This window comes from Macaca nemestrina, chromosome 7 (genome assembly GCF_043159975.1).
Source record: "Macaca nemestrina isolate mMacNem1 chromosome 7, mMacNem.hap1, whole genome shotgun sequence".
NCBI lineage: Eukaryota > Metazoa > Chordata > Mammalia > Primates > Cercopithecidae > Macaca > Macaca nemestrina.
Window position 1 is genome coordinate 102,228,716 of NC_092131.1, and position 26,496 is coordinate 102,255,211.

General features: G+C 45.6%; 1 long non-coding RNA gene across 1 annotated transcript; it reads left to right on the top strand.

Annotated features, from left to right (window-relative positions):
* The first annotated feature begins 249 nt into the window (after positions 1-249).
* On the top strand, positions 250-26,139 carry LOC105488326 (uncharacterized). Its single transcript, XR_011625407.1, has 4 exons — positions 250-686; positions 9,073-9,226; positions 24,202-24,446; positions 24,812-26,139. It is a non-coding gene; the product is annotated as an uncharacterized lncRNA (long non-coding RNA).
* Positions 26,140-26,496: the final 357 nt, after the last annotated feature.

Genomic DNA, 26,496 nt, shown 5'->3' on the forward strand with positions numbered 1-26,496 from the left:
AGAAACTCTTGGATTTTAGAATCAGACGGGTCCAGGTTAGTTCATTTTCTCATCAATTCAAAACACCGGGTGTAATGTACCAAATAAAACAAATCTAGTCCCACCCCTAACAGAGACATTAAAGCAGTGTATCAGTTATCTATTGCCATGTAACAAACCACTCCAAAACTTAGTGACCTAAACAATGACCATTTTATGTGCTCACCATTGTATGGGTCAGCAATTTGGGCTGGGCTCAGCTGGGTGATTCTTCTGGACTAATTCATGTGGCTGCAATTGGAGCTGGATGATCTAAATGGTCTCACTCCTAGGTCTGGCCATTGATGTTGGCGGTTGACTGAGCCAGGGGCCGCCAGCAGGCTAGCGGGGGCTCTTCACTCAGCAGCAGGGTTCCAAGAGGACAAGCCCAACACACATGTGCTTTTCAAGCCTGTGATTATCAGGGCTGTACTGCAACAATCTGCCGCAATCAGTAACGACCACATAAGAAAGCAATGACAAGTTATGATTACTGCTCTGAAGAGATTGAGCAGGATGGTATAGGAGAGTTACTATTCCAAGTGACCTCTGGGCCAGCAGCATTGGCATCACCTGGGAGTTGTGAGAAATCCAGCATCTCAGGCTCCACTGCAGGTCTCCTAAATCAGAATCTACAGTTTAACAAGATCCCCAGCTGTGTGTGTAAGGTAAAGTTTCAGAAGCTGATGACTACTGGGGGGTACTGAGGAGTGAAGGAGGGGGAAGAAACAGCACAACTAGTTTATGCCACTTGGTGTGCTTCTCACATCCTCATAGTTTCTGCCGTGACCTGGCTACCAAGCCAGCAGGGGCATTCTTCCACGGTCCTGGAGCTCCATAGGAGGGCCCCACATTCACAGTCTCACCGTGAGGACAGCTTTGGTTCAGTGGGTATCATCCAGAGGCAAGCACCTAAAACGGGAGTTCCACTGGGCTTGGCAGGGAGCTTGCCCCTGATAGGTGGGAACAAATGGGGCCTCTGTTTATGCATACACAGTGCCAGGTGGGGACAGAGGCCAGTGTTGGAGCAGCCAGTTCTGAGCTCCCTAAAGACCCCTAAGAAAGCCAGACCCTCAGGGCTGCTTGGTTCATCAGTCCCTCACCTGGCATGGAGGGTGATGGTGAGTTGTTAGGTCCATAGCCGTAAGGCTGTGAAGAAGCTTTCCTGGTGGGCAAGTAGGTGGCATTCTAGAATGCCATGCTAGAACGACTGTGTGTCCCATTTGCACAGGGCAATCCTGTTCACACCTGCCGTCCTGTTGTAATTATTAATAATGCCGCTTCTCATTCTGGTTTGGATCATAAATTAAAAGGGTCACCCTAGTTAAAGCCTGAGTTTAATCTCAGAATACAGGAAGGTGCCTCTGAAAGAGCATTAGACCCTGAATCAGGAATAGGAACTCTTGTCTTTCCCTGTTTCTGGCAAGCTGGGGGACCTCAGGCATGGCCCTTTTTCCTTCTGGCTTCAGTTGCCTTATATGTCAGAATTGAGGGGTTGGATCAGACAATCCCTGCTAGCTGGGGAGTAAATGAATGTGAAAAGTTATCCTTGGGGGTTCTGCTCTATCAGCTCCATGTTGATGAGGACATTGTTCTCTCTCTAACATCTTTGATTCTATGTCCTCTGGGGACCCCACATTCTGCTAGATCCCCCCCTGGTCCGCAGGTTGCAGGAATCCTGGACTGGTGTTTCTGAGGCTTTGTCTCGGGGCTCTGTGCCAGAGGGGCAGCACTGCCTGTCTGCCTGCCTACTCCCCCATACTCTGCTCCACTGGGACCCTTCTTTAGCTTGTACTTCCTAGTTGTGTGACATTTGGTACAAATAACTTAATCACCTGTGACTGTTTCTCCATCTGCCATGGGAGATAGCGATGTCATTCTTGCAGGATCATGGATAGTGTACATAGCATCTGGCCCATAATAGGAACTCACCAAGGCATTTCTATGCCTCATATGTCTTAAAATTGACCACCTGGAGGACTCAGTTCAAGTCTTCAATGAGTTGAGAACTAAAGGAAGTGATTTACAAGCGTGAAGACTCTAGAAGTTTCCTCTCTGTAACACTCTGCAACACCGTGAACATTTCTTTAAAAAAAAAAAATTATTTACTTGTTTAAATAAATAAAAAATTAAATAATAAATAAATAATAAATAAATATAATAAAAATTATTTATTTAGAGACAGGCTCTTGCTCTGTCACCCAAGGCAGAGTGCAGTAGTGTGATCACATCTTACTGCAGCCTCCAGCTCCTGGGCTCAAGCTATCCTCACGCCTCAGCTTCCCAAGTAGCTGGGACTACAGGCATGTGCCACCATGCTCAGTTAATTAAAAAATATATATTTTGTAGACAGAGAATCTCGCTATATTGTCCAGGCTGATCTCAAATTCCTGGCTTCAAGTGATCTTCCTGCCTTGGCCTCCCGAAGTGCTGGGAGTACAGGCATGAGTCCGCATACCTGGTTATAAGTGGAAGTTTCTATGAAAGTTGTCACTCCTCAGCTCTGCCTCACAGACTACATATTCCACCTGCCATTTGACTAATTGCGGGGAGGAAGGAGGGAAGCAAAACGGACATTTTATCCTTTAAAAGGATCCCATGGCTCCTGAGGGCTTTATCCTAAAAACACCATGTTGTGAAATCAAACTTTCTTGCCTGACTCTTGCTTCTGCAGTCTTACTTTGGGACATTTTGCTCCAGCAGAAAGAGCACCACCTCTGCAATCTGACAGCCTTGTCCCCTCTGAACTCTACCGCCCTCTTTTTGACAAAGAAATATTGTCCCCAACTCACAGAATCATGAGGGTTATGCTAGGTGGGATTGTAAAGTATCTGTCCTGTGGTAGGTCTCAATAAACTTAGCTTTCCCTGCCTTTTATCCTGTTCTCTTTCTGATTGCTGAGAATATGTACTTTTCTGTGGGGCAAGATAAGAAAGCAAGAGTTTTAATGTTCTAGTTTCTTTCTTTCTTTTTTTTTTTTTTGAGACGGAGTCAAACTCTGTTGCCCAGGCTGGAGTGCAGTGGCGTGATCTTGGCTCACTGCAAGCTCCGCCTCCCGGGTTCACACCATTCTCCTGCCTCAGCCTCCCAAGTACCTGGGACTACAGGTGCCCAGCTGTTTTTTTTTTTTTTGTGTTGTTGTTGTTGTTTGTATTTTTAGTAGAGATGGGGTTTCACCATGTTAGCCAGAATGGTCTCGATCTCCTGACCTCGTGATCCGCCTGCCTTGGCCTCCCAAAATGCTGGGATTACAGCCTGAGCCATCATGCCCAGCCTAATGTTGTAGTTTCTATTGCTGCATAACAAATGATCCCCAAACATACCTGCTTGAAGCAATAGGCTTTTTGCTCATGATTTTGTAGGCCAGAAATTTGGGAGGCTCCTCTGGGCAGGTCTTGCTGGGGATTTCTCATGTAGTTATGGTCAGATACTAGATGGTGCTGTCATTATCTGAAGGCTCAAATGAAGGAGACCAAGCAAAAACTGCATGACTTTTTATGACCTAGTCTCAAAAGTTACATACCATTGTTGCAGGACTTTTCCTTAGTTCAGTTAAAGATGGGATCCTTGTCCGTCTCGCAAGGCCAGAGTCCCTCCATTAGAGCACTTCCCGTCCCCACCATTTGAATCCCAGGTTCCGCACAGGAAGAGGAGAGCCTGACTCCTCCTTGCTGCAAGGGGTGTGAACTTCTGTGGCTCCACCCAGTGCCAAGGCTGGTTGGAGCTTTTTCTGGGGAGCCCTTCCTACCTGGCTGTCTCACCATCACTTCTGCCATATTTATTTGTGGAAACCAGATTTGAGAGGAGAGCACATAGAGCTCACTTCTCCTTGGAAGGAATAGCAAAGTAACATTGTTGGCCAGCATGTGGATGGAAGACATTATTGAGGCCATGCTGAGAAATACAATTTGTCACATCTCCTAAAGTCATATGTAAATGGGAGCTTTTTAGCAGTCAGGATTCTTGCTCATAAACTACAAAAACTGGCTCTGGTTAGTTTAAGTGAAGATAACTTATTTGAAGACCTTTAGGACTTACAGAATTGATGGGGTTGGAAGAACAAGATTGGAAAATGAGTGAGAACCAAGGAGCTCTGGAGGACTGGGTGGCAGGTGCCCCAACAAGGGAGAGAGCATAAGGGCTGTCCAGTCCAAATAGCCTGAGCCGCCACTGCTAGAATAAATATGACCTCCACGTACCCGGCTCTGACAGGCAACACTTAGGAAGAGCGAGTTGATTGGTTGAGTCACATCCTTGCCTCCTGATTGGACCAGCATAGACAGAGGGAGGAGCCATTTGGACCTCCTGCTTTCTTAGTGGGAAGCTAGGACGTCCTCCCGCAGAGATTGTGCTCAGTATGAGATTCTGCAAAGGAGAGGTAGAATGCTTTAGGGGCTGAGTGGGAGAAGGGTGGGTAGATGTTGGATATTCCCAAATGGCAAACATCCCCCAGAGAGCCCACAGATTCAGACACCCCACCTGCTGTAGTTAGTGCCCGCATTAGTACAAGGGGTGGAGAGCTAAAGAGGAAGCTCAGAGGGAGCAGAATATCCTCAAAATATTAAAGGACTGGCACTTTGAGAAGCAATTTGATTTGTTCAACACAGGTAGTTGTAGGACAGATTTTTGGCTTAATACCAGGAAGAACTTAAATTTTTTAAAAAATTATATGTTTAGTGCTTTGAGTATGTAATACAGTCACTGAAAAAATATTAAAAGCAACGCTGTGAAAGTCCCCCTCCCACTACTGTTCCTTATCCACTCACCCCTTACTTAATTCTCCACCTTCACTTCTGATGCTAATCTTAATAGTGTCTTGTTTATGTTCCCATAGATTAGTTTTTCCTTTTGAGTTTTTAAATTTTACTTTTGGCCAAGTATGGTGGCTCATGCCTAAAAGTGAGACCCCATCGCTCCAAAAAAAAAAAAAAAAAAGCTGGGTGTGGTGGTGTACACCTGTAGTCCCAGCTACTCAGGAGGCAGAGGTGGGAGAATTGCTTGAGCCCACGAGGTAGGCTGCAGTGATCGCACCACTGCCCTCCAGCCTGGGAGATAGAATGAGACCCTGTCTTAAAAAAAAAAAAGAAAGAAAGATAAAATTTACTTTAAAAATTGTGTGAAGATATACATAACATAAAATTTACCATTTTAATCATTTTTAAGTGTATTGTTCAGTGATATCAAATACTTTCACATTGTTGTGTGAACATTGTCACCATCCAGCTCCAGAACCTTTTTCTTTTATTTATTTATTGATTTTTAGTTTCTTTATTTATTGTTTTGAGACGGAGTTGTGCTCTGTCTACCAGGTTGGAGTGCAGTGGTGTGATCTTGCTTCACTGCATCCTCCACCTCCCAGGTTCAAATGATTCTCCTGCCTCAGCCTCCTGAGTAGCTGGGATTACAGGTGCCCACCATCACACCCAGCTAATTTTTTTGTATTTTTATTAGAGACAAGGTTTCACCATGTTGGCCAGGCAAGTTACAAACTTCTGACCTCAAGTGATGCCCCCACCTCAGCCTCCCAAAGTGTTGGGATTACAGGCGTAAGCCACCACACTGGGCCCAGAAATTTTTCGTCCTGCGAAACTGACACACTGTACCCATTAAACAATCACTTCCCATTCTCCCCTTCCCCAACCCCCGGCAACTACCGTTCAACTTCCTTTCTATGAATTTGATTACTCTAGATACCTCATGTAAGTGGAATCCTACAGTATTGCCCTTTTGTGACTGGCTTATTTCACTGAGTATTATGTCTTCAAGGTTCATTAATGTTGTATCATATGTCAGAATTCCCTTCCTTTTTAATAATGAATAATATTCCATTATATGTAGACACCACATTTTGTGGGGTTTTTTGTATTTTTATTACATACATATATATATAGGAGATAGTGTCTGGCTATGTTGCCCAGTCTGGTCTTGAACTCCTGGACTCAAGTAATCCTTCCACCTCAGCCTCCCAAAGTGCTGGAATTACAGGTGTGAGCCACCACACCCAGCCACATTTTATGTATTCACTGATTCAAAGACGAACATCTGGGTTGCTTCCACAGCTATTGTGAATAATGCTGCTGTAGACATGGATGCACAAATATCTCTTCAAGACCCTTCTTTTAATTCTTTTGGCTATAGATCCAAGAGTAGAATTATTGGGTTATATGGTAATTCTATTTTTAATTTTTTGAGGAGCTATATTATTGAGTTTTGAGGTTCTTTCTATATTTTAAATACAAGTCACTTATCAGATATGTAAATTGAAAATATTTTCTTCTAGACCGTTATTTATCTCTTAATTCTCTTAGCAGAGTCTTTAAAAAATCAGAACTTCTTAATTTTGTTGAAGTACAATTTATCCCCCCAAATTTATAGATTATGCTTTTGGTGTCATATCTAAGAAATCTTTTCTTTGAGAAGTCCTGTTGTTTTCTATTTTACATTTAGGCCTATGGTGCACATTAAGTTAAATGTAAGTAATGTGAGGTATAGATTGAGGTTTGTTTTGTTTTTCATATGGATGTCCATTTGTTGTAGTGCCATTTGTTGAAAAGTTTATTCTTGGCTGGGCGCAGTGGCCCACACCTGTAATCCCAGCACTTTGGGAGGCTGAGGCAGGCAGATTGCTTGAGCAGTTCGAGGAGTTCGAGACCAGACTGAGCAACATTGAGAAATCCCATCTTTACAAAAAATACTAAAAAATTTAGCTGGGCATGGTGGTGCACACCTGTAGTCCCAGCTACTTGGGAGGCTGAGGTGGGAGGATCACCTGAGCCCCAGGGGTCAAGGCTGCAGTGACCTGTGATCAGGCCACTCCACTGTAGCCTGGACATTGGAGAGAGAGACCCTGTCTCAAAAAAATGAAAATAAAAGTTTATTCTTTCCTCATTGAAATGCCTTTGCAACTTAGTCAAAATTCAATTAACCATATATGTGCGAGTCTGTTTCTGGACTCTATTTTGTTCTATTGATATGTACCAGGAGAGTCCAATCTTTTGACTTCCCTGGGCCACATGGGAAGAAGAAGAGATGTCTTGGGCCACACATAAAATACACTAACACTAACGATAGCTGAGGAGCTTTTAAAAATTGCAAAAAAAAAACCTCGTAATGTTTTAAGAAAGTTTATGAATTCATGTTGGGCCACATTCAAAACCATCTTGGCTGCATGTGGCCCATGGGCTGCAAGTTGGACCGGCTTGATGTGTACTATCCTCTCACCAGTACCAACTGTCTTGATTATTATAGCTTTGGAGTAAGTCATAAAATTAGTATAAATTCTCTAACTTTGTAGTTCTTGATTGAAATTATTCTGACTATTCTAGTTCCATTGCCTTTTTTTTTTTTTTTTTTTTTGAGATGGAGTTTCACTCTTGCTGCCCAGGCTGGAGTGCAGTGGCGCAATCTTGGCTCACTGCAGCCTCCACCTCCTGGGTTCAAGCAATTCTCTTGCTTCAGCCTTCCGAGTAGCTGAGATTACAGATGTCTGCCACCACACCTGGCTAATTTTTTGTACTTTTAGTAGAGATGGGGTTTTGCCATGTTGGCCAGGCTGCGCTCGAACTCCTGGCTTCAGGTGATCCACCCACCTTGGCCTCCCGAAGTACTGGGATTACAGGTGTGAGCCACCGTGCCCAGCCCCACTGTCTTTTCATACAAACTTTAAAATCAGTTTGTCCACTTTTGTTGTTGTTGTTGTTGTTGTTTGTTGTTTGAGACAGAATCTCTGTCACGCAGGCTGGAGTGCAATGGTGTGATCTCGGCTCACTGCAACCTCTGCCTGCCAGGTTCAAGCGATTCTCCCGCCTGTCTACTGAGTAGCTGGGATTACAGGCACCATGCCCAGCTAACTTTTGTATTCATTTTTAGTAGAGACGGAGTTTCACCATGTTGGCCAGGATGGTCTCAGTCTCTGACCTTGTGATCCACCCACCTCGGCCTCTCAAAGTACTGGGATTACAGGTGTGAGCCACCACGCCTGGCAGCTTGTCCACTTTTACAAAAAAAAAAAAAAAAAAAAAAAATTCTGCTGGAATTTTTATTGGAATTGCATTGAATCTAAATCAGTGTGGGCAGAATTTATATCTTAGCAATATTTAATTTTCTAATCCGTGAACATGGTATGCCTCCTCTTTTTTTTTTAAGGTTTTCTTTGTTTTTTGTTTGTTTTGTTTTGAGATGGAGTTTCGCTCCTGTTGCCCAAGCTGGAGTGCAGTGGCGCCGTCTTGGCTCACTGCAACCTCTGCCTCCCTGGTTCAAGCAATTCTCCTGCCTCAGCCTCCCGGGAAGCTGGGATTACAGGCACCAGTCACCACGGTCCTGGCTAATTTTTTGTATTTTTAGTAAAGACGGAGTTTCACCATGTTGGCCAGGCTGGTCTTGAACTCCTGACCTCAGGTGATCCATATACCTTGGACTTCCAAAGTGCTGGGATTACAGGTGTAAGCCACTGTGCCTGGCCTCTTTGATTTTTTTTTTATTAGTGCTTTATAGTTTTCAGCAGACAGACCTTGCACATATTTTGTTAGATTTATACCTAAGTATTTCATGTTTTCTGGCACTACTGTAAATAATGCTTCAATTTTATTTTCAAATTCCAATTGTTTATTGCTAATATATAGAAATTTATTTGATTTTTTAATGTTGACCCTTCCCTTTTATTGTTAATCTTCATTATAGATTAACTTCCCTCTTACCTTTCTCACATAAAGACTTTATGGCTATCACATTGCCTTAAGATGGAATGTTAAATACACTCTTTTAAAGTGAGTGAGGAAATGAAAATCAGCTGTAAAGTAAGGAAAACAAACTGTAGAGAAAAGCAAACAGACTATAACTAACTAATTAATTTGTTGAACTCTTATACCACTCTCATATAGAAAATGCTGTAATTCCATTAAATTTCTTTGTTTTCTACCTGTGTAAGCAAGAACTTAACTCTTAATTTTGGAGCACAGATCCCATTTCTCTGGATTCTTTGTCTCCTGGATGATCATTTCACCTTTTCACTTGAATAAACTTTAAACTGGATTCTGATCCTTTTAATTCTTTCAGGTTTACAGAGGGAAGATTCAAGCCTCAACAGGTCAGGTCAGTTGGACAAGGTGACCTTTAAGCCCTCTTCTAGCTTCATGAAAACAGATCTGAAATTTGCCTGATCTCAGCAATGGTAGTGAAAAGACTGTGTACCTGAATGATCTGGTGGCAGGTATGTCCTGTGCACTTAGTATTCTCTAAGTTCTGGGAGGGGCGGATTATCTCGAAGCAAATGCCAGGAAGAGGCAGAAGATTCCGGTATCCTGATATGCTTAGCAATATCATCTCATTCACCAGACAGGAAGCCCGTGTGCCTCTCCTCTAAGGCTAACTGTCAGGAGGGTAAGGTGTGGGTGGGTTTTATTCACTGCTCCATCCTCGGAGGCTAGCAAAGTGCCGGAAGAGGGAGAAATCTCTAGCGTTTATAGACAGACCAACACTTGTACCCTGAAAGGACACAGTACTACAAGGGATTGGTAGAGGTAATGATTACAGGCAACAGACTGTTCAAAACAACTATATTTAGACAAGTGTATTTTTGCAAAACAATGAAAGCTCAGTGTTCCTTTCAAAATGAAAACTTTCCTTTTCCATACCTCACTATCAATTATTTCAGTCTCAGATATGCCCCGTTCTGTTTCTCCCACAATATTTGACTTAATTAAGAATACGGTCGATTATTTACAAGGAAGTTATTCCTAAAACTGTTGTTCAAAATCACATCTGATTTTTTCACCTGACTTTTGTGGTATAGACGTTTTTGTTTTTAATGATGTTACTGGGGTTAACTTTTTCCAAAAGTGGTTTCTAAGAGTGAAAACCTGGGGGGAAATCATAAATGGCCAAAGAGGTTAAATAAATTGTTACCTTCATTAAGTAAAATACTTGCAGCCACTATAATGATGTGAAATTTTCTTTACTGGTAAGAAAATTTCATAAGGTATTACTGAGTGGGGAAAAAATCAGTTTATAAAACACTATGTAAAATGTGATTCCACCCGGGCGCGGTGGCTCATGCCTGTAATCCCAGCACTTTGGGAAGCCGAGGCGGGCGGATCACAAGGGCAGGAGATCGAGACCACGGTGAAACCCCGTTTCTACTAAAAATACAAAAAATTAGCCAGGCGCGGTGGCGGGCGCCTGTAGTCCCAGCTACTCAGGAGGCTGAGGCAGGAGAATGGCGTAAACCCAGGAGGCGGAGCTTGCAGTGAGCCGAGATTGCGCCACTGCACTCCAGCCTGGGCGACAGAGCGAGACTCTGTCTCAAAAAAAAAAAAAAAAATGTGATTCCACTTCTGTTTTAAAAAAATTTTATATACGTAAATATATTAATATGCAAATATAAGCATACATAAATATAAGTATATAAATATTCTAGAACAATATACAACAAAATATTGACAATGATTATCTCTAGGATTTCAAATCATTTTTGTATTCTTTGTATTTGTTATAACAGGGTTTCTTTATTTTTTACTTTTATTTTTATTTTTTTTGAGATGGAGTCTCTCTCTGCTGCGCAGGCTGGAGTGCAGTGTTGCAATCTCCACTCACGGCAACCTCTGCCTCCCAGGTTCAAGTGATTCTCTGGCCTCAGCCTCCTGAGTAGCTGGGATTACAGGCACCTGCCACCACGCCCAGTTAAGTTTTGTGTATTTAGTAAAGACGAGGTCTCACCATGTTGACCAGGTTGGTCTTGAACTCCTGACCTCAGGTGATCTGCCCTCCTCGGCCTCCCAAAGGGCTGGGATTACAGGCGTGAGCCACCATGCCCGGCCAACAGGGTTTCTTCATAATCAGGAAAGGCAATAATGCTACTGTCATCTTATGAAAAACATTTAAATAAAAGTACATTTCCCTCTAAGAACACAGCTCTGGAATTATAACATAAGCAATTAGAAATGAACAAGAACTAGATCTAATACAGGTTTCATAAAGTCTGTTGCCCAGCTCTCTTGTGGCCCCCAGAGCTGTCCATCTTCACTTGCCAACCTGTGCCCACAGCAAACCCCCTTAACTCCAAGCCCTGGTACTCAGCACCACCAGCCTGGGCCTGAGTACCTCTCCCTGAGCTGGGCCTGCATGGAGCAAAAAATGTGTAGGCAGCCAGAGTCCCAGCTGCCGGGGAGGCTGAGGCAGTGTTGCTGCTGATAAAGCCACCGTCCATCCAGTAGGGATGAGACTCTTTAGACATCTGTACAATCTCTGGGCCCAAGAGTTTTCCTTTCTCTATCTTCCCTCTCTTCCTCCTCCCTTTCTCTTTTCTTCCCTTGCTTCAACTTTCCTTCCCTTGCTTCCACTTCCCTTCCCTCATTTTCTCCACATCTCCCAAGCACCTGGAGGTCACAAGGGACACAATGATGAATCACCCACAGTCCCCCTCAAGGGACCTGCAACTAGAGAGGGAAGCAGGTGAGTCCTAGAGTCTGCCTCTGTGTGCTCCGTGCCCTGAGGGAGGGCATCCTGGAGGAAGTGACATCTGCATCAAATCCTGAAGGATGAGAAGGAGTTGGTCAGGAAAGACAGTGGACAAGAGCCCAATCTTCATGGGCAAGTTGGTTGCTGCTTCAGGTTCCTGACTGGCCCTGGTGTTCCATAGGACCAGTCCTGCCCAGAAAATGGCTTTAAGTCATTCGTTGGCTGGGGTGAGCTCCCTGGCCATCTCACACCACTGCCTCCCTGGCAGCCCAGCCCACCTGGCCCTACGATGCAGCAGGGCTTGGCTGATGCTCACCCCATAAATTCTGCTGAGTCAGGGTCTGTTTCCATGCTCAGGACTTCCTGGAGGGGCTTGCACAACTGCTCCGCCAGGTCATGCCCAGGTTTTATAGTTCTCACCATCAGCTTGGCGATTCTTCATTATTTTGAATCCAGATCCTTCCTGCTGCATTCAATCCAGTGTCTTTTGCTTTATCACCAAGGTTTTAAAAAGTGAAGAAAAACTGGTCTCCCTGTTCTGTAGAAGAACAGCTTTTCATCTAGAAAGCTGTCCCTCCTTCATTGTTAAGCCCTTGGGCTTTAAGCAAAGATGTGAGGTCTGCTTTAAGCAGGAATGTATTTGGGGATCTTTCTCATTACTCTCGCCTTGACCGTGGACCACCCTGGGCATTCAGATTGATTTGCCACTTGGGGGCCATGATTGAATGAAAGACCAATCCAGAAATTATTAGTTCATATGGAACACTGATTGTCTCTGTGGGTAAATCCACTACCCTCTCCAATTTTCTCCTAGTAACAGTTTTAAAAAGTATCTCGTAAGAAGATAGACCTTGGAGAGATCAGTTTTAGGATGAGTCAACCTTGAAGTTAGACATGGGAGCTGGAGACCAGGATAGGAGTATTGCAGTAAGGGTGAGGAGGCTCACTAAGATCATTCAAAGAAAGGAGAGCAAATAAACATCCATTGTTGTGTAATTTTAAAATGTTTTAATACATTCTAGTCACCAGGTGCGGTGGCTCATGCCAGTAATCACAGCACTTTGGGAGGCCGAGGTGGGCAGATTATCTGAGGCCAGGAGTTTGAGACCAGCCTGGCCAACATGGCAAAACCCCATCTCTACTAAAAATACAAAAATTAGCTGGGTGTGGTGGCACATGCCTGTAATCCCAGCCACTCATGAGGCTGAGGCAAGAGAATCTCTTGAACCTGGGAGGCAGAGGTTGGAGTGAGCTGAGATTGCACCACTGCACTCCAGCCTAGGTGATAGAGTGAGACTCCATCTCAAAAAAAAAAAAAAACACGAACAAAAACAAAACAAAACAAAAAACAAAAAACAAAAACATATGTTCTATTCAACAAAGGAGAGAGAAAGACGGTTTGGAGGTAAGTGCTGGACACAATCATCAGAAGGAAGCATTCATTGGGGAAGTTGATTTAGAAGAATTGGAACGAGGTTGGAGGCGAGAGTCTTGCCAGGTTGGAACAGAATCCGGAACTGCTGCCTGGGCAGCTCCCACCAGAGCCAGTAGGGACTGAGGTTGGGGGATGTGAAGGACTTTGGGGTCAGCGTGGCTACACAGGCCTTTATCTCCTTCCTGTATTCTGTCATCGTGAATGGTAGCCTTCTATGGAGAGGCCACATGGGCAAGCCCTATCTTCCTACTCCACTCTATGATCATCTGTCAAAGCCCTTTGAGTACGTGCTCAGTGCTCTCTAGGTTCAATGCTCTACCCACTTTAAGTTCCTGTAGGGAGTTGGAGAAATAAGTTGGGACATGCACACCCATGTGACTTTTGCCCTCTCCCTGCACCTTTAACTTCTGATTCATCCCTTGCGAGCAGCTTCACCTGCATGTGCCCACGGCATGTTCTGGTGTATTCCCTCATGTTGAAATCAATTCAGTCCAGAGAGGAAGTGACTGGGAGCCACCATGGGGTGTATCACTGGTCTTTAACTGGATGTTAGGTCCAGAGGCAGGACAATCAGAGACCCATCTCAGGGCCTTTGCTCTGTTCTTAGAGGTAGAAAGCAGCCTGTGCCCCAACTCCCTCACCCCCTACAAACCACACTCCAGGCAAGGGGGGCCAGCAGTAGTCTGTGGGTCCTCTTTTCCTTGGGAGCACACCCTGCCACAGTGCTGCTTCCCAGGAGAGAGCCATGTGGACAAGCCCCATCCTTCTATTCTACTCTGTACTCATCCAGCAAGTGCTGCAGAGCCACCCCATGGTGGCTGTGCAAGTGGCCAAGGATACAGGGCTTAATAAGACACCATCTGTTGTAGCCAGCCTCCAAGATGTATCCCTGGGATCCTTGCTTCTGGCATTCACACACTCCTTGGCCCCCTCTCACGTTGAATTAGGGCTGGCATTGATCACTGGATTACAGTAGAAGTCTCAGCAGATGACTTCCAAGGTGAAGGCATTGTAGTTTCCACCTTGCTCTCCTGAATGGCTCCTTCCAGGGAAAGCCAGCTACCAGACCATGAGGACACTCAAGCAGCTCCATAAACAGGACCCTAGGGAAAGGTACTGAGCCCCTGGACAATAGCCAGCATTCACTTTCTAGCCATGTGAGTGACCTACCCTAGAAGCGGACCCCCAGCCCCAATCAAGCCCTCAGATGACATATGATTGCAACTACATGAGAGATCTCAAACAAGAGCTGCCCAGCCATGACATTTCCAAATCTGCAAAAATTATGACAGATTTTTAAAAAAAAGATTATTGCTGTTTAAAGCCACTGCATTTTGACGTGATTTGTTATGCAGTAATAGATAATAAAAAGCAAACCGACTTAGCCATTTTTATTGCTGTTCTCAATTCTCTACAACAGCATACCTCCTTATGTCTTGCACACTGGGTAAACTACAGCACCTGCCATGCCTTGGATGAATGCATGGGAGTGGAATTGCTGGGAATTAGGATAGGGGTATGTTGGCTTTTACCAGTTTATTTTCCCACCAGTAAAATGTATGGGAGCTTAAACCTCCTCAACAACTCTTGGCGTTGTCAGTCTTTATCATTTTAAGCCATTCTGATGAGAGTATCATAGAATCTCACTGAGATTTTATTTTGCATTTCCCTGACAACTAATGGTGTTGAGTGCTTTTTCAGGTGCTTACTAGCCCTTTAGGCACCCTCATTTGTAAAATGCTTATTCAAGTCTTTTGCCCCCAGTGTTTGTTGGTTCGGTTGCCTTTTCCTTATTGATTTGTAGGAAACCTTTATATATTCAGGATATGAGTCCTTTGTCAGATATATGCATTGGGAAAAATCTCTTGTCTCTTGTCCTCTTTTTAATCTTTTGATTAAAAGAGGGTTTTGTTTTAATGAAGTCTAACTTACAAATTTTTAAAATTTATAGTAAGTGCCTTTTATGTCCAGCTTAAAAGATCTTTGCTTGGTCATGGAGACTGCCCCCCACCCTACTCTGTCTGCTTCCAGGAGCTTTATTGGTTTACTTTTCACATTGAAGTCTATGATTTATCTTGAATTAATGTGTATGGTGTGAGGAAGGGGTCAGAGTTTTTTTTCCCCCTTTTTTTCCCTTATGAATATGCATAGAAAAGACCATCCTTCTCTCTATAGAATTGCATCAGCTCCTTTGTTGTAAATTAAGTGACCATATATGCATGGATCTGTCACAGACAGTTTTAAAGGTATAGATTTCCAGATCCTCAACTTCTCTATGTCTTCTTTTCTGATGTGGATCTACTTGCCTCTGCAGTCAAACCTCAAGCCAGTCTTCTTTTCCCATCTCATTTACCTTTCCAAACAAGGCCAATCTGACCAATCCCAGTCTGACCATGGGACATGAACTAGACATGTGCACACTACTGGAAACTCAAAAAAAGCAGTGATTGGAGAATGCACACCCCCTGAGACAGAGACCCCTTCAAAGCACAGAAAGCATCTGCTATAGAAATTGAGGGGAACAGCACTTTGTTCCATTTACGGGACAAATTCTAGGTGGCAAGACTCTGTGTGTCGTCTATTTTGCTTAGAATTAGAATTTAGAATTGAAATATTATGGGCGGGCTTTGTCTTGAGGCTGTGTATTACATTTATTTGAGTCTGAAAATGACTTCAGATTTTCTTTTGATAGATAGTAAGTCTAATTGGGCTGACTGGGTTGGCAATGAATTCTGGCTTTGCCAATTAGCTTATATGGCAGATATTTTCCATAAATTAAACAAACAAAATATGCAACTCTGAGGTTCTGGAGAAACTATACACAACATGAGGGAAATTATGTTTTCTTGCAGCTGTTAAAATTATGATATGAAATTTAGATGTCAACTTAAAATTGTGGAACAGAGTATGCAGTTTTCCAAAATTTATTTAGGGGATGTACAACAGGAAATGTTGAAGACTAGTCTAAAGCAGTGGCTCTCAACTCCGGTTGCAATTGGAATCACTTAGAAAATTTGAAAGATGATGATGCCTGGGCTTCTCCCCAGGCCAATTAAATTAGAAGAGCCAAGAGTGAATAGTTTAAAAGCTCCCCAGGTGATTCAAAGTGCAGCCAGGCCTCAAACCACTTTCTCCATCCTCCACCCTGCCCTGTTTCTGTGTACTCACGGCCATCTCAGCCCCTCTCCCTTCCTCACCCCCAACGCTCAAGGCTGTCTCCCCAACCCCAAGACCCATATCTAGCCCCAAGCGTAGACGTTACCTCTTGGACATCCACAAGCCTTTTGAACGTAGCATGTCCCAAACCAGCCTTGGCAACATTTTTGATCATGCATTAGTAAAAACTGTGGGGAGTGTATACCCCAAAATGTGCATATTTTTAAAAAGTATACACATTAATCACTATGTTAATATGTTATGCGCATTTTAAATGGCTATAAAACAGAAAATATAAAAGTATGAGGCCAAAAATTAGTATAATTACAGATTTTAATATTTTCTCTCTACATTCTATGGACAACCTCCATGTCTTTGCACATGCTGATCCTTCTTCCTGGAATTTCCTTCCTTTGTCCTCATGTACAATTTTCTGCTCATCCTTCAAGATGCAGCTTGCAAGCCTCCCTTTAGACACCTCTACAGGTGGAGCCGACCATGCCCTACCTCCATGGCACTGTCAGGGGACCCTTATAGGCTTCTTTCTTCATACCTGTCATGGTATATTAATCCTGGTGTTTGAATGTCTCTCTCTCCCCTGCCAGCTCAAGAACCTGTTGAGAGGAGCACCTAGCATAAGACCTAGCTTGTGATAGGTTTGTAATAAATGCATTGATGATACAGTGAGTTGAACAGTGGAGTGAGCAAAGGGGAGGTGGTCAAAATGTCTAACAACCCGTAGAGTGGCTGGGTGGGGGATGGCGGTGGTAAGTTCAAGGGCATGGCACCAGAATCTGCTTGACCATTTGGTGAAGGCTTTCATGGCAGAAGGGGAGAGGGCAAAGAAGTGCATGCAGAAGAGACTGCAAGGGCAATCTGAGCTCACTTTTATGATGAACTGCTCTCGTGAGAACTAATGCACTTCCTAGAACTAACTCACTCCTGTGTTAACGACATTAATCCATTCATGAGGTCTCTACCCTCATGACCCAATCACATTTTAAGGCCCCACCTCCCAATTCCATCAGTGACAATTAAATTTCAGCATAAGTTTTTGTGGAGACACTCAAAACGTACTATATATATAAAATATGCCTCTGCAGTCAAACCTCAAGCCAATCTTCTTTTCCCATCTCATTTACCTTTCCAAATAAGGCCTTTAACCCAATCCCAGTCTGACCATGGTGCATGAACTAGACATGTGAGATTTTATTTTGCATAAATAAAAAATATGTATATATATACACTGTGTTTCGAGTGTCCCCATAAAAAATTAACATTTATATATATCGTATTGTGTATGTATATAACATTTATATATATCATATTGTGTATATATATATAACATTTATATATATACATAAACATTTGACCTTAAACAACACAGGGATTACGGGCACCAACTTCCCAGGCAATCAAAAATTCACATATAACTTTTGATCCCCAAAAACTTAACTACTAATAGGCTACTGTGGATTAGAAGCCTTCAATAACATGAATAGTCAATTAACACATATTTCATATTTCATATGTATGATATATTGTATTCTTACAATAAAGTAAGCAAGAGAAAAGAAAATATTAAGAAAATCATAAGAAAGAGGAAATATATTTAGTATTCATTAGGTGGAAGTGGGTCATCATAAAGGGCTTCATTCTCATCTTCATGTTGAGTATGCTGAGGAGGAGGAAGAGGAGGAGTTGGTCTTGCTGTCTCAGAAATGGCAGAGGAGAAAGAGGTGGGGGAGCTGGAAGGGGAGGCAGGAGAAGCAGGCACACTCAATGCATTTTTGTTGTTGTTGTTTTGTTTTGATTTTTTGAGACAGAGTCTCACTCTATCACCCAGGCTGGAGTTCAATGGCGTGATCTTGGCTCACTGCAACCTCCGCCTCCTGGGTTCAAGCAATTCTTCTACCTCAGCCTCCTGAGTAACTAGGATTACAGGCGCCCACCACCGCACCCCACTAATTTTTGTATTTTTAGTAGAGACAGGGTTTTGCCATGTTGGCCAGGCTGGTTTCAAACTCCTGACCTCGTGATCCACCTGCCTCAGCTTCCCAAAGTGTTGGGATTACAGGCGTGAGCCACTGCGCCTGCCAGTGCAATTTTTATTGAGAAAAATTTGTGTATAAGTGAGTACACGCAGCTCAAACCTATGTTGTTCAAGGGTCAACTGTGTGTGTGTGGGTGGGCGGAGGGGGGATGGAGAGAGAGAAGGAGAGAGAGAGTTCTTATAAGGAATTGGCTCACACGATTATGGAGGCTGCCAAGTCCTGAGATCTGCAGTCAGCAAGCTGGAGACTCAGGAGAGCTGATGGTGCAGTTCTAGTCTGAATGTCAGCTGACTGGAGACCAAGGAAGAGCCAATGTTTTAGTTCTAGTCTGAAAGCAGGAAGAGCACTGATACTGCAGCTGGAACGCAGTTGGCAGAAGTAGTTCCCTTCTCCTTCAGAGTGAGGGCCAACCTCTTAATTCCATTCAGACCCTCAGCTGATTGGATGAGGCCCACCCACATTTGAGGGCAATCTGCTTTACTCAAATGATGATCTCATCCACAAACACCCTCATAGACATACCCAGAAAGAATAGTGTTTGACCAAATGTCTGGGCACCCCATGCCCAGTCAAGTTGACCCATAAAATTAACTGTCACAGCAGCCAGGGCAGAAATGGAAGTGAGACAGTGGTGGTGGAGGAGCTGCAGCCAGCACCTGAGGCCCTGCCCTGTGAGAGGTCCTACAGAGATAATGCGGAGCTTATGCCAGGCCCTGTCCACCTGCTCACCCTCAGGGGCAGAGACAGTCCTCCAGCCAGGAATAAGGCTGTGCCAAGAGATTCCCTTCAGCTTAGGCAGAGTGAAGATGCCGTACCCCAGTGATTCTCAATTGGGGCAGTCTTATCTCCCAGGAGACATTTGGCAATATCTGAATACCTTTTCAGTTGTCACAGTGAGGGTGGTGGTCATACTCCTGACCACTCACATCCAGCGGGTAGAGGCCAGGGGTGCTGCTAATGCACAGGACAGCCCCCACAACAGAGATTGATCAGGCCCCAAATGTCACTGGCACTGAAGTTGAGGAACCCTGCCCTCACCTTCTTTACACCACACCTTCCCTCAAACTGCTCCTGGCGTGCCCTTCTCCATCAAGCCAACTTGTTAAACCTCTTCACGGCTGAGATCATGCTACTTTCTTCTTCAGATCTGCCACCCTCTAGCTGGGTGACTTTTAGGCAAGTGATCTGACCTCTCTGAGCCAGAGTTTCCATCTTGTAAAAAAAATCCCTTCCTGCATGGTCAGCTGTCATGAAAAGGACACATGGTGATGGGCAGACAAAGACAAGGCTTAGCTTCATGTTTGACTCCTGGGAGCACCCAGTTCATGGAGGCTGCTGCTGTTACTAATCTCTGTTTCCATCTTCCCCTGGAAATCCTGAGGTTTATTTGTGAGTCTTTGGACTGATATATGGACAACATACTCTGCATTAGCATGAAGAAGTGAGTGAAGACTCTCCCTTGAACTGTGTGACTGAAACAGCAGAGGTCACATCTCGATATCTCAGTGCCTTTATAGTGCCAGGGATGGGGTAGGTGCTGAGCGCCTGGTATGTGCTCACCCTATGCTGTACAAAACACAGAAAGCCCCACGGGGTTTGAACTGTAATTAGGTAGAGGGTGTGTGGGACTCCCCTTGGATCGCTGACTTTGGCTTCTGCTCCCGACCTGCATAGGCAGATATTTTCTAGTAGATATCAGAGACTCCGGTTGATAGCACTACAATGGCTTTTCTCCCAACTTTTTATTTTACAAATTATCAAGCCAACAGAAAAGTTGCAAGAATAGCACAATGAACATGCATATACCCTTCACCTGGATTCACCACTTTTGTTTCGTTTCTCTCAGTATACATGTTTGTGTGTGTTGGAGACATATGGCATTTTACCTCTAAACCAGGCATCTCCTAGGAACAAGAACAGCTTCCCATATAACTACAATACAATGATGACCCTCAAAAAACTTTGCATTAATAAATCCCATTAGTTAACATACCATTCTTAGTTCACTTTCCTCAGTTGTTCCAATAGTTTTTTTTTTTCCCAAGATTTGTTTTGATCAAGGAGCCAATCAAGAATCAAAGCATTTTGTGGATTTGTCATGTCTCTTTAGCCTACAATCTTTGCCCTCCTTTTTTTTTTTTTTTTTTTTTTTGACATCCAAGACACCTACATTTCTTTTTAAGACTGCAGATCAGTTGTTTTGCAGAATATCCCTGGATTTGAGTTTGTCTGCTGCTTCTGTGTGATTAAATTCAGGGTATGCATTTCTGGCAGCAATAGCACATTTGAGGTTGTGTCCTTCTTGGGGCAGCCCATCAGGGAGCAGCACGTGATGTCTAGTTCCCCACTATTGCTGTTCTTATTTTTGATCCCATAAGTTGTCATGCAAGAGAGTTTTGCAGAGAGACCTACATCCTTTCCTCTCACTCCATAAGCCACCTACACTGAAGATCTCCCCATGAGTATGGGGAGGCAGCCCTGTCTGTGGCTGAGGGACTAGAGATGATGGAGGCATGTCCAGATCTGCTTCCCAGGGCCCCTAGCCCCTTCCCCCAGCCCTAATCCCCACTCCCAACTCCAGGGAGGGCATGGGACTCCCTCCCCTGGGCCCTGCCTTTGCAGACTTTTCAGAGAGCACCAGAGGGGAATGCCATTACCCACCATCATAGAAGCAGCACCAATTATATTTGTGACATTTTTCAGTTTACAAAAGACTTTCCTATTGCTTTCTTTTCTTTTCTTTTCTCTGAGATGAGGCTTCACCATATTGCCTAGGCTGGTCTCGAACTCCTGGGCTCAAGCAATCCTCCTGCCTCAGCCTCCCAAAGTGCTGGAATTGCAGGCCTGAGCCATTGTGTCTAGCCCCCATTCATTTCTAGTGGCAAATAGTAAAAACTGCCACTTCATCAAGTATATACCACCAGTCTCGGGGTTAAAAGCATCATTATGCATTAAGGTCATCTTAAGGTCATCCCAGGTACTCCTGTCACCCTCTGTATGGATGGGGAAACCAAGGCCCAGAGAAGTTAAGCAGCTTGCCCAAGGTCCCCCAGCTAGGAAGTGGCAGGGCTGGGACTGGGGCCCCGGCCTCCTAGAGCCTCTGGGTCACTGTGCTAAGCCCCAAGCTGCATGGTCTGCTTTGAGCATCACAGCAAAACGAGAGCTGAGCAGCACAGACACGGAGGTACCCATTTGCAAATCGAGGAAATCAGGCCCAGAAAGGGGGTGTGATCTGAAAAAATTTGTGAAACTGGGACCAGCCCCAAGAACTTCTGAGTCCTGGCCTAGAGTCTTGCCACAGCCTCGGGCTGCTTGTGGGACCAAGGCCAGAGATGTCAAGGATGCCAACAGTCATCTCTCAAGGGGGATGAGTAGAGAGAAGGGTGATAGCAGGGACAGTCCCAGCACCACGCCCTCAACACAGCCACACCAGAGCAGGGGAGACTCCACCTCACTTGGAAGAAAGACAGTCTGAACCACCTTTGCCTCGAAATCCATCTCCCTTCCTGCCAGAGTGGCTACCACACCCTGCCTCTCCCTGGCTGGGGAAAGAACCATTGTGTCCCAGCTGCCAGTCATCCCTACTTGTCAAGGCACACATATTTTAGGAGGAAGAGGCTGGTTCCTACGGAAAACCCCTGCCTGGCCTGATAGACTTGAGCTGCAGGTTTCTTAAACCCCGGTCTCAGATGACAAGCCAAGAATTCCACCTCTGGGTTGTAAGCTGAAGTAGCAAGCTGGGGTGGGGTGAGGGAGGTAGCCTGGAATCATGTGGTAGGGTGTACATGAGACAAGAAAAGCCAAAGGGCAGAGAGTGAAGGTCTACCTATTATCTGCCCTGCAAATCCTAGATCAAAGTCCACCTCTTCCACGGAGTCCACCTCTTCCACGGAGTCCACCCTGATCGCCCCAGGGCCCATGAAGCTCTCCTCAGGTACACAAGTTTGCTTGTTGGGGCAAACTTGTACCTCCTCTTCTATAGTGCAAATCTGGGGGCCATGCTTATACAGTTATTTGGGCCTGATATGGAGCTGTGTGCATTGGGTGCTCCGTACATGTTTTAAATAGCTGAATAAATTGAAAGAATCCATTCATCCATTCATTCCATTGGAAAAATAATTAATGGGCAACAACTGCAAGCTCGGATCTCTTCTAGGTGTCCTTGCCCTTGGGTGCTGATGTTCTAATGTAGGAAGACACCACAGACAGATACTGGAAGCACTAGGAAGAAACAGTGTATGAATGCATGACGTGGAGGTTGGGATAGGAGAGAGCGGGGAGAGAGACCGCCACCCTCCCGCCATCTCATCAAGCCCCTCTAGCCCCAGCCCCCTTTACCCACAAGGACAGACACTCTGGAGAGCACCTGGGCCTTGCCTGAGGTGGGCAGGCAGGCTGCTGGCCATGCCTTATGTGAGCTGGAGACAGAATGTTCTGGGAGGGGACATTTTTCCTAGGCTTCTGGAATAGTGGCCATTTTTTTTCCCAGGAGCACCAGAAATAAAACTTCCAGCCACCCAGGAGAGAAACTGAGAGCTTGGCCCATACTAAGACCAAGGGCAGTTGAGGAAGGGGACAACAGCCTGGGGTGTTCAGAAAAGGGCAGTCACAGCTGGGCGTGGTGGCTCACGCCTGTAATCCTAGCACATTGGGAGGCTGGAGCTGGCAGATCACCTGAGGTCAGGAGTTTAAGACCAGTCTGGCCAACATGGTAAAAGCCCGTCTCTACACAAATACAAAAATTATCTGGGCATGGTGGTGGGTGCCTGTAGTCCCAGCTAGTCGGGAGGCTGAGGTGGAAGAATCGCTTGAACCCGGGAGGTGGAGGTTGCAGTGAGCCGAGATCATGTCATTGCATTCCAGCCTGGGTGACAGAGTGAGACTCAATCTCGAAAGGGAAAGGAAGGAAAGGAGAGGGGAGGGGAGGGGAGGGAAGGGAAAAAAGGCAGTCGTATCAAAATGCTGTGGGCTGGGAGTGGGGCACCGACAGATGAACTGATTTTCCCTGCTTCCCTCCATGGGGCCTTCCTTGGCCACTCAGTGTACATTGTACTTCTGGCCGCCTCTCTCCCACTTTCCTCCCCTCCGCTCCACACAGCACGTATCACCCTCCGACATGCTGTCTGCTTTACCTATCCATTGTTAAACACAGTAAATAAGTAAGGTACGTACTAGCAGGTTGTTTGCCAACCTTTCCCACCCTTCCTAGAATGCCAGCTCAAGGACTGGGATTGTTGCTTCATTTGTTCACTGCCATGTCTCAGCACCTAGAACAGTGCCTGTTTCACACTAGGTGCTCAAAGAATATTATTCATTCCTTCCTCCAACCTTCCGGAACACTCCCCAGGTGCCTTTTCTGTGCCCCATACTGGGCTGTGAGCAGGGGACAGATTTATAAATAAGATGTTACCCCTGTCTTAACAGAGTTCATGGCCCCCCTGGGGAATGAATGACTTCAGAGGGTGGTGTGCTCCCCACCCACCTCATCCCAAAAACTCTCTGTCCTAGCCCAGCTTTCAACTTGGACCTCCAGTAACTGGGCCTGTAGAGCCTGCAGAGCTGGTATTAGCAGTTGCTCTGCTGTCCGTGGTCTTATCTTCTCAAATATTATGCAGGGGGCACTAGGAGAGGGCCCCACTGTGTCAAGGTGGCAGGACCTCACACAGGGGACAGGTGCCATGATCGATGTGGCTGGGAGGATGCTAGGTGTGGGAAAGAGAGGGCTTAAGTGATCCTCCCACCTCAGTGGGAAAGAGAGGAGAATGTGGAAAGGAGGAAGAGGGCATGATGGGAGGAGAGGCGGAGGAAGCCGAAGAGGGCAGCCTGCAAACCCCACACAGGATAAGACACAGTGGATGTGGTTGAGGTCACTCCAGGATCAAGGGTGAGTCCTTTCCTGGGTGACTGAGGTCCTGGCAGGGCTACAAGAGGCTGTGAAGCAATGCACTCGGCTTGTCCAACCAGAGAGAAGGCTGCATGTGGGTGGTGAAAAGCAACAGAGGGGGCTAGCTCCTCTAGGCTGGGGGGAGCCTTGCTGCTAGAAGCAGCTTTGGAAATGACCCATTCACACACTTCATTTTCCAGGTGAGGATGCAAGCCCAGAGAGGTTAAGAATTTGCCTGCGATCACCAGCAGAGGCCAGGACTCCTTCCAGCATCCCACACTTGCCTGCCTCAATTCTTCAACCTTGATTACTTATCTTTCTCTGGAGAATCTCAAGTGTCACATACTTTTTAATTGTTCCAGGCACTAGGAAAAAAATGAACAGGAACTGAGGGCATGTCACATTCCAGGCACTGTCTGGGCTCTTCACTGTGCTGTATCTCAGAGTAAGTCTCACCAGCTGGGTACAGTGGCTCAAGCCTGTAATCCCAGCACTTGGGGAGGCCGAGGTGGGAGGATCACTTAAGCCCAGAAGTTCAAGACCAGCCTGGGCAATATAACAAAACTCCTCCCCTACAAAAAAAATACAAAAAGCATTAGATGGGCGTGGTGGCACAGACCTGAAGTCCCAGCTACTCAGAATAAGCCTCACCAAGACCCCAGGGGACATAACTGTCTTGGTTTTACAGATGAGAGAGTAGAGACTCAGAGAGGTTAACAATTTGCGCAGGGTCACACAACTACTCCGGAAGCAGAGGTGAAACCAGGGACTTCAATGCCTAGCTTTCCCTCTGTTCCCCCTATTCTGCAGGGGTCACACCACCCAGGCCCTCAGGCTGTGGAGGCTCTGGCAGTTGGTCTTGCCACAGAGAAAAGGATGGAGAGAAGGCTTCCGGACTGGAAGAGGCTCCCTGGGCCCCTTCCTTGATTGGTGATTGCTGGGGCTCACTGAGGTCAAGAGAGACCTAGCAGCTTCCTGGAATAAAACAAAGGGAGAAATGCCATAAAGGGTTAAATGCAATGGTATGTTGATATACTATAAACAAATAATTTTTTTTTTCGAGATGGAGTCTTGCTCCGTCACCCAGGCTGGAGTTCAGTGGCACGATCTCGGCTCACTGCAACCTCCACCTCCCGGGTTCAAGAGATTCTTCTGCCTCAGCCTCCGAGTAGCTGGATTGCAGGCACCCGCCACCACACCCAGCTAATTTTTGTATTTTTAGTAGAGATGGGGTTTCACCATGTTGGCCAGGCTGGCCTCAAATGATCCACCTGCCTCAGCCTCCCAGAGTGCTGGGATTACAGCCACAGTGCCCGGCCAGGATTTGTTTTTGAATGTTAATTCATGATGACCTATATTAGTTGAGTGGCCCAAAAATGTAACCCAAGAAAAAAACCATCTGATAACAGGGTCTCCCTTCAACCTTGTATCCTCCTGGTAGTCTGAAGTCCGTCATTTGTACCTCTAGTCTACCAAATATGAAGGTCAAGGGCAAGTGGCCTTCTTGTGCTGGCTGTGGGTAGTGACTGTGCTTGGCTGTGGCTCCAGGTTTGTCCCACTGAGCCTCTGCAGGGCTCCCGAGTCAGCATCTCTCTCCTGGACCCTGTGCCTTGCCCCAGCAAGGAGTCCCCCAAGGGGCACCGGGGTTCCAGCACCACAGGTGTGCTAGGGGACTCTGGAAGAGGTCTGGATGGGAGGGCAGTTCTAACAATGAGCAAGACACCCCAGCTTCCCTATCCTTAAAGCTGGCCAGCCTGGCGAGGAGGTCTTCCACCTGCCCCCTCCCGGCCCAGGCTTCAGGGACCACGCCACCCACTGCCCTCTATCCCATAACACCACCGCTCCTGTGTGGAACCTAGACGCTCATGAATCTACTTGCAGCAGCCTCCCCATCCCAGTCCTTTTCTCCCTCCCTCCACTTACTCCCATTGCCGTGTACTTAGATGGTTTTCTCCCCAGCAGTGAACGCACATGCCTGAAGTCAAACCCTCCTTCTAGCTCCTTCCAGAGGGGACAAGCAGAATGGTGCAGTAGAAAGACTACAACTTTTGAAATCAGACAGCCTGGGGTTTGAATCTCCAGCAAGTTCCTTAGCCAATCTGAGAACTCAAGTTTTTCAACTGTAGGATGTACCTACAATGTCCACTTAGCAAGTATTTAGTTGAGAATTTAAATATATATCTAAAAGATCTGGCAACTGCAGGCACTTAATAAATGGTCCCTATTGCTGGTATTGCTCAGGCAGTGTCTGGCTGCTTCTTTGCCAAGGGAGTGGGAATACCCTGGTACCCCACACTGGCACAGTATGGCCACACTCAAGTTCCAAGCACCCTGATTAGGTGCTTAGCCTCAGATGTTATGTATGGCATTAGTGGCTTTTACAAATCTGGGATTTCAACTGGCAAGATATTTTAAAGCCAGCATTGGCAAGAGTGCATGGGAAAAATCATTGACCCCTGGTTCGTAGGGTGCACGCTTTGTCTGGTAAAATCTTT